This window comes from Peromyscus maniculatus, chromosome 10 (assembly GCF_049852395.1).
Source record: "Peromyscus maniculatus bairdii isolate BWxNUB_F1_BW_parent chromosome 10, HU_Pman_BW_mat_3.1, whole genome shotgun sequence".
In the NCBI taxonomy this organism is placed as follows: Eukaryota; Metazoa; Chordata; class Mammalia; order Rodentia; family Cricetidae; genus Peromyscus; species Peromyscus maniculatus.
Window position 1 is genome coordinate 60,528,211 of NC_134861.1, and position 12,887 is coordinate 60,541,097.

A 12,887-nucleotide genomic window follows, 5' to 3' on the forward strand; every position below is an offset into this window, starting at 1 on the left:
ATGGAATAATTCATTTAAAACCTCCTCAAATTGTATGAAACTTGTGGTATAATAGTGTAAATTAGAAGAAAGTTTCTGTCTGTCTGTCTGTGTTTCAATGCTCAGGGGTAAAGATGGTCCTAATCGAGTGAGTTGCTGTTTTCCGACGGTTTACAGGCCAAGGGTATTTTTAATTGTTCATTTATCAGATATTTATGAGTTCTTATAGCAGACACTCTCCATTACTCAGAGAGACAGGCAAGTAAACCCACATTCACAGTAAGTACCACAACAGAGAGAGAGGCACCTGGGTACTATTGGAGCGTAGGAAGAACACAAGCTTGGAAAAGTCCAGATAAAGATCACCAGGGAAGGAGCTGTCTTCAGGGCCAGCCGATACTGGAAAAGGGGGTCTGTGGGGCAGCAGATTTAAAGGCCTAATTGTGTGCAAAATAATGTAGAATAAGCTAAATAAACCGCTCGGAATGAGCACAGTGCTGGTGTGACCAATGGGATTAGTTAGACCATGAGGAGGAGCCTTCAGGCATGTCATGGTGAGCAGTGTGCAGGCAATATTGTCACAAAATCATCACAGAAGCATGTTCAATAGGGTCCCCGTAGCCCCACATCCAAGTTGGAAGTGTGGTCTTTTAGAGAGATCTACTCATGGATGGAATGGTGAATGGAAACTGGTTTGGAAGAGAATGTATATTTCTCCCCACATCCCCAGCACTATGTGGAGCACTTGTGAGGTCAATGTTCTGTAGGCTCTAAGGACAGGAAATCACCTTCCTTCCACATGTAAAGAAAGAGGCTAACCAGGAAACTGGGCTCCTGCTCTGTGATTTGACAGGGACTGTGTGCCCTATCTGTCTGACCACATGGTCTAGAGAACAAGGGGGCTTTACCTTCTCTCATGCCAGGTTCCACGACTCTCACAAGAAAGGTGGGAAAATGATCGTACCAGGTTGTCTCAGCTGCTTTTCTGTTGCTATGGTAAACTACCACAACCAAGGCAACTTAGAGAAGAGAGGGTTTCTTTTGTCTTACATTACCGAGGAGAGTCCATAACGGCAGGGAAGCATGGTGGCAGGCAGCGGGAGCAGGAATCTAAGAAAACACCTTCAACAGCTGGCAGAGAACAAACTCTCAAAGCCTACCCCAAGTGACATACTTCCTCCAGCAAGGCTGATCTGGAACGCCATATGCAGACCATGCTGGCCTCAAACTCACAGAGATCCACCTATCTCTGCCTTGGGATCAATGGTGCGTGCCATCACGCTCAGCTGTTGTCATCGTTGTTGTTGTTATTATTACTAATATTATTATTACTATTATTTATTTTTATATTTTTATTTATTCAGTGTGTGTGTGCCACAGTGTGCCTGTGGAAGTCAGCAGACCGTGTGACGAAAGCAATCCTTCTCCTTTATTGTGGGCTCTCAAGACACTTAGGCTATGAGGCCTACATGGAAAGCACCTTTAACCCCTGAGCCATCTGGCTGGCCTGGTTGTAACATTTCTTCCTCCCAGGTTTGGGACGTCAGTAGAATGTATGTCTTACCATTTCTGTATCTCCATGGGACTGTTTGGACTAGAACTGTTCGTGTCAAAACACAGACAGCAGATAGAGTACTAGAAAACACCTCTCCATCTCTGAGATTATTTTTGGGGTTCTCATTTTGGAGTATGTTTTTGAGCCCCAACAATTAACAATTAACTTCAGTTTTATATTATTGACTAAAATTATTTGAGCGCTTACAAAGGACACTGTATCAACACCATCTGTCAGTTATTAGCAATAATAACTGTGATCATTGTTATGTTGTTTTATTTCAGGGACAAATATGGAGACTTTTATTGATGACAACTTTTTGATTCTGTGGATGTCCTTGCTGGGCAGGGTATGAGATCTCATCATAGAAGCTTAACTGGACTGCTTCTTCAAACATGGTTGCTTAGTATTGCTACAATGGAGGTCAAGCCCAGCTTTTCAATTCTAGAATTAAATGGAGTAAAATTGGGCTATGTTTCAGACTTTATTAATATGCCTAAATCATACAGCTCAAAGAGATAAATTATATGAAAGTCTTTGGCAGTTACAAAAGGGAATATAAACTCTCTCTCCTATGTGGAATCACTTATCTACCAAAAACATATTTGTTGCGGACCTTCTCTGTGACGGACACAGTAAGATTCAGACACCGAGACGTAGCAGCGTTCTAAATAAGCAACGTTATATCTCACGGGGCTTACATTTAATGAGAGTAGGGAATCGGGGGTGGCAGGTGCTGGGTGCTTAGTGCTGAGAGCGAGGAACTGGGTGAGGCTTGAAGGTTTCCATAGGATAGTTAGGGAAGGTGACCGAGAAGGAGCCAGCTGTGTGAAAGGTTAACAGCATGTCACCTAAGGGGTCCTCGGTGTATGGACACAGAGAGTATAGTCCAGTGCAGGGGACAGCTAAAAGAGAGCAAGGGGTAGCCGCACAGGTGAGCATTCATGATCCAGGCTGCAAAGGATATTTTGATTGCTTCTGCTGGAGTGGTGGAACAAATCACTTGAAAATCAGAATTAATTAATAAATCTAATGGGAAAAGACTCCAGCATAGAACAAACAGCATATTAGTAGAAGGGAGAGGAAATGGTATATGAGAATGCCTGTTTTAAATTAGGATCCACATTTTATCGTTGTGTCTGATTTGGTTGTCATGCTTTTCTAGTTTTTCTCACTATAACTCCGAAGAAAAATAAGAAGTTAACACTGTAAAACTGAACACGAAGTAATTATGAGCAGGGAGGAACAATGAAAAGAATGTCACTTGCTGTTAAAGTGCACAAACATTAGCACTGAAAAAGCAAACTAAGCCTCAAAGCCGTTCCAAATTCCACCAATGCAGACTGTGGGCTTATGTGCGGCATTCTGTCATTAAAGACAATGCTGCTGAAGTTCTGCGTGTAGGTGTTACTGCACAGGGAATGCCCTTTCCACCGCCTCTGATGAAAACTATCTTGGGCTTCGTGGTCGGAGCATTCAGTAGTTTCTTGATGTATCTATTTCCTGATTGTAACAGCATTAAATGATTCTATCCTTTGAATTAGCGGTCCTTGTCAATGCTTCCTAGTTTTACATTGTTGCTTCCTAGTTTTACATTGTTGCTTTTTTTAACCCTTGTCCCTGTTCAGGAAACATCCTTCAGTAGATCTCCCATCCACCCCCATCCTTCAGTAGATCTCCCATCCACCCCCAAGCTCGTACACGTCTGGACCACTGCTTTGCACTGCGTTTTTATTAGAGAGACATATTGAAGACGGACCGCTCGAGGGCAATTGTCATTTTGGGGCAATAGCCACAGTTAATCACCACGGAAGAGGGGCAGCCAGGTCAAAGTAGCAAGCAACAAGTACACACACACACACACACACACACACACACACACACGATATATGAATTACTTTAAGAACTAAGTACAACTAGGCACTTCACCCGTGTATGACTGACTCACAGAAGAAAGAACGGGAGCCCCCCTCCTTCCTTTCTTCTACCCAGGGATCATAGCTGTTTCTTACATTTATCGATAGGGTAACAAAGTGTCTCAGATTAGTGTTGACATACAGGTGTTGTATAGATTATGGTTTTTCTCAGCACTGAGCGTAGAGGAATTACATGTTTTAAACAGGAGTAAATTATATCCCACCATTGTAAAACAAGGACACGGACGGCCAAGAGCTGCACATTATAACTTCGATGGCACAAACCCACTACTTAGAACCCCCCTATCAGACTCCTGCAAGAAGAAAGGTTGCAGGCGCTGGCCGAGACAGACTTTTGCTGATTTCCCCTGTTGGCTGAGACGCACCCAGGCCATCTCTTTCTGGTCGCCTTCCGGTCCTGCAGAGGGAACTCTCCCTCGTTTTTCCATCCCCAGGAATTCCCCAGCTCCCAATTTCTGGGGGTTGGCACATCCTGAGCTCCACGGAGTACGCTCTGCCCGCCCCCTCCACGCCAGAGCCCCGCCCAGTATAATGTCCCCGGCGCCCCAGTTCTCCAGGCCGGAGACCAGCACCCTCCGTGCCCCAGTTCGGCCTCCCTCTGCCCCTCCACCAGCTCCCGGGGTCACCCAGGGGAAAGAAACTGCCAATCTCGGGGCTCCGCCGGGAGGGGGCGGGGCTCAGCCCCCTGGGCGGCGCGGGCGGGACCCGGCGGTGGGCGGGGCCTGCTGTCGTGGGGCGGGGCGGCCGAGCCGGGACTGACGGGCGAGCGGGTGCTCGACCCCCACCCACGGCCGCGCGCGTGCCCGCCCGCGCCCCCCTTCCCGGGGCTGCGGGACAAGTTTGACTCCTGGCCTGGCGTCGCCTGACGGAGAGGGGTGGCTCGGCCCGGGAGGGCTGCTGCGCGGGGCGCCGCTGTGGGGAAGGGGCTGGGGGCGCGCGCGGGGCCGAGCATCCCTCCGCTGAGCGCGCCCGCCCGCGCCCCGCGCAGCCTCCCCGCCCGCCGCCCCGCGCCACGGTGACCCCGGGCCTCCCTCCTGGCCCCGCGCGGTAAGTGCGACTTCCTCCTCGGCTCCGAGGACGAAGGCCCGCTCCCCGGTCCTCGGGGTCGGCCGGTGCCGCGGACTCGCCGGCCAGGGCGCCCTGCCCTCCCAGACGAGCCAGCCCCGGCTTCGGGGCTCTCGAGCGGCCACCGGGACTCGAACCTGGTTCTCCCCCCTCACCTCCCTAGCTCCGGAATGCGGGCCCCGCTGCCCTGGAGTTGCTCAAAGTTCTCCACGCGGCGCGGGTAGCCGGGCGGGTGAGGAGCGAGTATTGCTCCCCAGAATTGTTCCCAAGAATAAAACAAGCTGGAAACTATTTCCGATCCCCCAACAACATGCACACCTTGTTAAAGTTTTTAAGTAAATGGCCTTAGCCTCAAAGGTGGAGAGTAAAGATTGTAGTTTCCTGTGTTTGGTTTTGACTGGTCGCAACTTTGGCATTTAGACAGTTGCTTCAGTTGCGTGTTCCGGAATCAGAAGCTGCTGGGAGAACTTGGCTGTCAGAGAGTATATATTGTTGCCATTCTGATTATCTCATCTGATTTGAGACTTACTAAAAGAGCTGTGAAGAGTGTGCCCCCACCCCCACCCCCACCGCCGTGACAGGTCAATTTCTTCCGCATGGTTCAGGGATTATGCGCTGGCAGATGCCCTCCAACTTTGTTTGGAAAATGGAACTGCTGTTACTATGTGTCTAGCAGTTTTACTAATGCACAATAAATGTTAATTCTCCTTCCTGTTAGTAAGGAGTTTAATAAATCTTCCTGTTAAGAAACAGTTTAATAAGGCTTTTTATTATTAGATCGCTGTTAGGTGGACTCACAACTTTTTTTAAAAAATTCTTATTTTCAGCATTTACAGGTTTGACTACTGTAGTGAATGTTTATGTTCTTTATAGGGGTTTATGTAAAAACTTTTAGATAAAGGCGAATACACTAATATTTTTGTGACAAGGAGAGATAGATACAAAATTGTAAGAAAAAAGATGTAGATATACACACATAACACATGTATATTGAGATATTTGAAGTAATTTTGTTTCTTCTATGTGTACAATATAGTAAAACAAACTGAATGAGAATATTGAGGTTAGGTAAAAAGGGGGGCGGGGGGAAGGAGGGAGATAAAAAGTACATGCTGTCAGGTCCTGTACAACACGTGAGTCTTAGTTTGGGTTTTGAACTTCCTTGGAGCCAGGAAAGGAACAAAGTAAGCATGTTTCAAATTCCAGGGTTTAAAACAAAACAACAAGAACAAAAAACCAAACCAGTTCTTCTGCCTAAGCAAGGCATTTTCTAGTAATGAGGCCTGAGAGAAACAGTTTCTCATGGGACAAGGAAAGAGGTGGTAGCAGGTGCCATCTTTAAAAGATCCCAGCAGGGCGGTGGTGACGCACACCTTTAATCCCAGCACTCGGGAGGCAGAGGCAGGCGGATCTCTGTGAGTTCGAGGCCAGCCTGGGCTACGGAGGGAGATCCAGGACAGGCTCCAAAAGCTACAAAGAGAAACCCTGTCTCGAAAAAAACCCAAAACAAAACGACAAACAACAACAACAAAAATATCCCAGCAGAAAATTGTAAATTTTGTGCGCGCGCGCGCGCGCGCACACACACACACACACACACACAAAAAAACAGTTTTTCAGTATAGGGCAATAATAAAAATAAAAGGCTATGTTCTGTGGATTCTTGGTTGTGATGATCTGGAGTATTTCCCAAACCATGCTTTAAAGAATAGCCAGTTAATAATTTAGGTTTTTAGCTAAGCTCAGGAACTCGGGCTGTATGTAGCTCATTGGCCCAGGACTTTCTTGTCCACTGTCTGCAAGATCCTGTGTTCCAGCTCCAGAACAAGGGAAGAGAGAAAAAAGATTCTGAGCTCAAATGAACTTGAGCTATCTGGATTAGACAGTTGCAATGCTTTTTTTACCCAGAGTTTCTTGAGCATGTTTAAAAGGCTGCTATAAGTCAGTTGACGGAAGAAGAATGTGTGTTGTGACCTATTGCACATTTAATAAAGCACTTCTTCGTGAAGATTTCTTACGGCTTGAGATGGGATAAGAACTGGAGAGCAAAATGTTTGATGTTAGGGAATTTGGTAAGGATCAACATGAAGCTAATCCAGAAGTCAGGGTTTTAGCCCAGTACACATCAAAGGAAAAGGATACTCATACTCCGTAGAGCTTCTGCAAGTTGCCTGTCAGACCAGATGACCTATAGGGCTTCTCTTTTATGCTTCAGAATGTTTACTGTTTGAGAATTAGAATAGGTTTAGGCAAGTAAGAATGCTTGAGGGATTACTTTCTATTATTATTATTATTATTATTATTATTGAATATAAATATGTGATTTGCATGCCACTTTATTTTAAACATTATTTGTATTATTAGTTTACTGTGAAATCCTACATTTTGTTGCTATCAAAGATCTTAGAGAACTTGCCACAAGTAGAAAGAGCAAAAAGGCTGGATGTGGTGGAGCATGCCTTTAATCTCTGGAGACAGAGGTTGTTAAGAACTCCATGAGTTTGAGGCCAGGCCTGGCCTACATAGCAAGTTCCAGGCTAGCCAGGGCTACGTTGTGAGACCCTGTCTCAAAACTACAACAAAAGGGAGAGAGATCTGGAACCAAAAAAAACTATAATTGCACTTATTAATGTGTGGGGCTGTCTCCAGCAAGCTTAGGAGCCACTGGGACCTGTATTCGTGTTTATAAGACTAGTGTGGTTACAGCGGACAGTTTGTTCGTGGAAGAAATGCTGAGCATCTACTGGGTACTGGTAGTAAAACAGCCTGAAGGATGCAAATGAGAACAGGTGGTAAGAGTCTGGAGTGCCAGAATAGCATCTTATCCAGATGTGTTTGGAGCCTGGGTTTGAGAGGATGAGGGATTTGAAAATGTATCTGGAGCATATGCATGAAGTGTAATACTTTTGTTTGTTTGTTTGTTTGTTGTTTTCCAAGACAGGATTTCTCAGTGTAGCTTTGGAGCCTGTCCTGGAACTTGCTCTGTAGACCAGGCTGGCTTTGAACTCACAGAAATCCACCTGCCTCTGCCTCCCAAGTGCTGGGATCAAAGGTGTGTACCACCACCTCCTGGCGAAATGTGTAATACTTATATACAAAAGTAAAAAAAGTTTTTTTGAATGGGTGTGCGAAATGTTACCGTTCTAAAAAACTGAGAGCCAATACTATTCATTCTCTTCATCCTGGTGTGAGAAAGATGTTTGTTGAGTATCACGGAAAATAGGTTAGGCTGTGGCCACAAGAGATCCTCACATCCTAGAGGCTTAAGTCAGCCAAGGTTTATGCTGTGTGTCTGATGAGGTCAAGCATGAGAGCTGCATTTCCTGTAGTCCCTCGGCCCCCCAGGCTGTTAGAGACCACACCTCGGCTCATTCTTCCACTGTTGGGGGGGAGGGGAAAGGATGTGCTGATAATAACAATACACCGACTCTTCACGGCTTCCACTTGGAAGTGGCCGTACAAGTACTAGATCTATACCTAACTTCAAAGAGGTAGGGAAGTCAACTTTACCAGGTGGCCAGAAGAGACCTGGCACAGTCTGTGAACTGTCTTAATGACCACTGCATGGAACAGGCTTCCTAAGAGTGAACACAAGTTCCGAACAAACCATATCACCATGGTTTTCAGTCTTCTGTTTAACAAACAGAAAACAGCATTTTTTTGTGTGTTTGTATTTAGACAGAATTATGGTAATGAGAATTATAAAGAACATCTTAATTTGAAATGAAACGCTGTTGAAAACCCCACAATTAGATGTACTATTTTGATCAAGTGAGTTTCATTTTGAATTGTATGTCCATTCAATAAACATTTGTTAAATGTGTGTAAGGCACTGTTAGGTCTTCTGAGAATAAAACAGTGAATGGGGGTTTATAATGTTAAGAGAAAATAGGTCTAAGTTGAGTTCTCTTTCTTTTTAAGGTGCCATTAACAAAATTTTGCAGTATGATATAACACTCAACACACACACACACACACACACACACTATACTTTGTATTCCTTTCCCTTCATTTATTGTGCTCTTAAGGTTTATTTCCTAACAAGTTATACAAAATTACATGAACTGGTTTAAGCAACCAGAGTGTCCTGTGAGCAATAATGTAGCTTTGTGTCAGAGTCAGAGACCAGAAATGCCGCCAGGCCTTGAGGCAGTTGGCATCACTGATAGTAAATCAGGAAGTAGGACTCTTTCTCTCTGTGTGATTTCTTGCCAGTCTCTCTCTGCACATACATCCCACTGCTCTGTTTCTCTGTTAACTAATCTTTCTGTTTTGCTCTTTTTTTTTTTTTTTGGTTTTTTGGTTTTTCGAGACAGGGTTTCTCTGTGTAGCTTTGCGCCTTTCCTGGAACTCACTTGGTAGCCCAGGCTGGCCTCGAACTCAAAGAGATGCACCTGGCTCTGCCTCCCGAGGACTGGGATTAAAGGCGTGCGCCACCACTGCCCGGCTCTGTTTTGCTCTTATACAGGTGCTTTGACCTAAGAGTTCACATGCTTGAAACTATACCTTTTGCAGTTTCGACAAACCTAGCATTCTGTAAGTGCAGCGTGGAGATACAGCCCCATCAGTGGTTCTCAACCTCTAGGTTGTGACCCCTTGGGGGGGTTGTTGAACGACCCTTTCGCAGGGGTCTCCTAAGACCGCCGGAAAACACAGATGTTTACATTACGATTCATAACCATAGCAAAGTTACAGTTGTGAAGTAGCAATGAAAATAATTTTAGAGTGGGGGGGGGTCACCACAACATGAGGAACTATTTTAATTAAAGGGTTGCAGCATTAAGAAGGTTGAGAATCACTTAGGGCCTAAGTGGTTCCACTGTCAGTTCAGAAATAATGGATTTGACCCTAAGACATATAGCAAAGTAACTGGCAACTTTGTAGAAAAGAAACTTGCTAAGAAGCCTGGAGTTAAAGAAACCTGAGTTGCCATTTTTTTAAAAAAAAATCTGCACAATTAGGATCATCTTACAAGTCCTATTGAAACAGATTGACTATGATAATCAGGATGAGAAGGGGAATTTATAGCTACTTATATGTACTCTCCAAACACAGACAAATGCCACCTTTATTCTATTCCTCTCATTCATCTCTTCTTCCTCTCCCAGGGTGTAGGTGACTGTAGTAGTTTGAATGTATTGGCCCCCCATAATCTCATAGGGAGCAGCACTATTAGGAGATGTGGCTTTGTTGGAGGAAGTGTGTCACTGTGGGGCAGGCTTTGAGGTTTCCTATGCTCAGGATATGGCCCAGTATCTCAATCGACTTTCTGTTGCCTAAAAGATGTAGGACTCTCAGCTATTCTCCCAGCCCCATGTCTGCCTGCATGCTGCCATGCTCCCCACCATGGTGATAATGGACTGAACCTCTGAAACTGTAAGCTGCCACCTCCATTAAATGTTTTCTTTTATAAGAGTTACCTGGGTCATGGTGTCTTTTCACAGCAATAGAAACCCTAACTAAGCCAGAAATTGGTACCGGGGCTGACCATGTTTTTGTATGGAGTAATGTGGACTTTGGGAGTTTGGATTAGGAAAGCAGTTGAATGCTTTAAGCACTGCTTAATGGGCCATACTAGTAGGAGCATGGATGACAGTGGTGTTGAATATGTTTTGATGAATTGTGGGGATCAAGAGATTTCATAGAAGAATGTTAAGTCTGTAGCCTAGAGACTGGTCTTGTGATATTTTGGTGAAGAAAGTGGCTGCCTTTTGCCCTTATCTGAAGAGTCTGCCTGAGGCCAAAGTGAAGAATTTTGGATTAATTCTGTTGGCAGAAGAAATTTCCAGTTAGCCTAGTATAGACTCTGTTATGTGGATACTAGTGGTAACTAATGAAGATTTATAATAAAAAGGAGCAAGCTGAGCAGGGTAAATTACACAATGTAAATTTTGAGGAGAAAAGGAGCACCAGGAAGTGGAATGGAGCCAAGCCCTGTGTTCAAGGTGATAAACAGATTAAGAAATGGAATAAAGGGAGTGGTGACCTCAGGGCAAGATCCTACCCAGCTAAATTTCCAACTTGTGGAAAGAAACTAAAGAAAAGCTTAGAGCCAGGTGTGGTGGCGCACGCCTTTAATCCCAGCACTGGGAAGGGAGAGGCTGGTGGATCTCTGAGTTTGAGGCCAGCTTGATCTAGAGATCTGGTTTCAGGACAGCCAAGCTTAGGCAGTGAAAGACAGAAAGCCGATGAAGATGTAGTTGAATGAGGGGGCCATGTTCCAGTCTCAGCAAGCAGCAGAACTTGGCAGCTTCGGCCACATGGTTCTGGATTTAGAGTAAAAGATGAAAGAAAGGAGTTAGAGAATAAAGCCACTGAGGCTAGGCATGTGTCAGAGGTGTCCCTGAGTGGAGACCTAGTAGAGATGCCATTGCCTGAAGCTGTGACGTTGAAGCCTGGATTGCCTTGGAGAACCCAAGACATTGGAGATGCCAGAGTCATGGGAACCTGCCGAGGAGAGCTGCTAACAGGGAGTGGAACCAGCCCAAGAGAAAGAAGTGTGCTGCAGTCAATAACGCTGAACAGAGTTGGAGATCTGAAGAGTGTTTCGACATCAGACATGAAGATACAGAGTAGAGTTTGCCCAGCTGGTTTTCAGTCTTGCTTTGGTCCAGTATTTCCTCACTGTGCTTCCTTCTCTACATTTTGAAATGGTAACATATTCTATGCCATTATATGTTACAAGTATGTGAACTGTTTTGTTTTTATTTTGATTTTGTAGGGGATTGCAGTTAAAGAGATTGTGTGAATCTCAGAAGAGACTTTGAACTTTAGACTTTTAAATAGGTTTGAGACTGTTACAGACTATGAGGACTTTTGAAGTTGGACTGAATGCATTTTTGCACTATGCTATAGCTATAAGCCTTTGGGGACCAGGGAGTGGAATGTGGTGTTTTGAAAGAAAATGGCCCCCAAAGGGAGTGGCACTGTTAGGAGGTGTGGCCTTGTTGGACTGGGTATGGCCTTGTTGGAGGAGGTGTGTCACTGTGGGGTGGGCTTTGAGGTTTTCTATGTTAAGGATACTGTCCAGTGTCTCAGTCAACTTCCTGTTGCCTGCAAGATGTAGGACTCTCAGCTACTTCTCTAGCACTGTGTCTGTCTGCACACTGACGTGCTCCCTGCCATGCTGATAACGGACTGAACCTCTGAAACTGTTAAGCCACCACCTCAGTTAAATATTGTCCTTTGTAAGAGTTGCCATGGTCATGGTGTCTCTTTATAGCAATAGAAACCATAACTAAGACAGTGACTGAATTATCCAGTTCTTACCTGTCATGTGGTTCAATCCTGGTTCAAGGCTCCCTGGCTTCACCTCAAAGCTATTACTGCAGAAAGAAAGAAACCTTTCCCATACAACTAGTTCAGCACTTTCCTACTATTCACATTGCTCTCCAAGACACCTTTGATTGGAAATTTTAGGTTTTTACATCCTGTTGTCATATCTCTCCACCAACTTCCTTTTATGCTCAGTGAGCAAGCATTCTTTTCCTATTAGCCCTTTATTGCCTTTATTGCCTTGCTGTTCTGCCCTCTCATTGGCTCTCTTAGCCCAGCTACCTCACTTCCTTGCCACTGCCTGTCTGTACAGACCTCCAGGTCTCTATGGTTTGTACTGGGATTAAAGGCGAGTGTCACCACACTTGAACACACAGAGATCCAGACAGATTAAGGGCGTGTACTAACATTGAATGACTTCCATTTTTACTAATAGTAGCGGGCCTTTATCCTCTGATCCTCAGATAAATTTTATTGGGGGGGGGGGACACAGATAAATTATCACCACACTAGGAAGTCATTTTTATTAGGGGCAATGTGGTCTAGTAATGTAGAGGACATACCTAATTCTACAGATTTGCCATTGCTGGGTCACGGAGCCTAGAGAGTTAGCTGCAGGTTAAATGCAGAAAGGGAAAGGTTTGCCAGCTGTCCTGGCTGGTTTTGGGTGTCAACGTGACACAAGCTAGTCATCGGAGAGGAAGGAGCCTCAGTTGAGGAAATGCTTGTATGAGATTTGGCTCTAAGGCATTTTTCTCAAGTAGTTATGGATGGGGGAGGGCCCAGCCCTTGGTGGGCGGTGCCATTCCTGGGCTGGTGGTCCTGGGTTCTGTAAGAAAGCAGGCTGAGCAAGTCAGTAAGCAGCCCCCTCCATGGCTTCTACTTCAGCTCCCGCCTCCGAGATCCTGCCCTGTTTGAGTTCCTGTCCTTGTAGCACAAATCCAAATTGGTCTTAATAATAAAAACCCAGGGCCAGATATTGGAGTAAAAGCTGAAAGACCAGAGAGAGAAAGGAGCAAATCACAGCCACCTCTCACCTCACCAACTCCTCAGCGGAAAGGGGCCGAGCTCCTGTC

The 12,887-nt window shown here is 45.2% G+C and overlaps 1 protein-coding gene across 1 annotated transcript in view; it reads left to right on the forward strand.

Annotated features, from left to right (window-relative positions):
• The first annotated feature begins 4,361 nt into the window (after positions 1-4,361).
• The window catches only part of Klhl5 (kelch like family member 5), a 68,888-nt gene continuing 60,362 nt past the window's right edge, over positions 4,362-12,887 (forward strand). The window contains exon 1 of the mRNA XM_015993439.3: positions 4,362-4,518. The gene's annotated coding sequence lies outside the window, so the exon portion shown is untranslated. The remainder of the gene's footprint in view (positions 4,519-12,887) is intronic.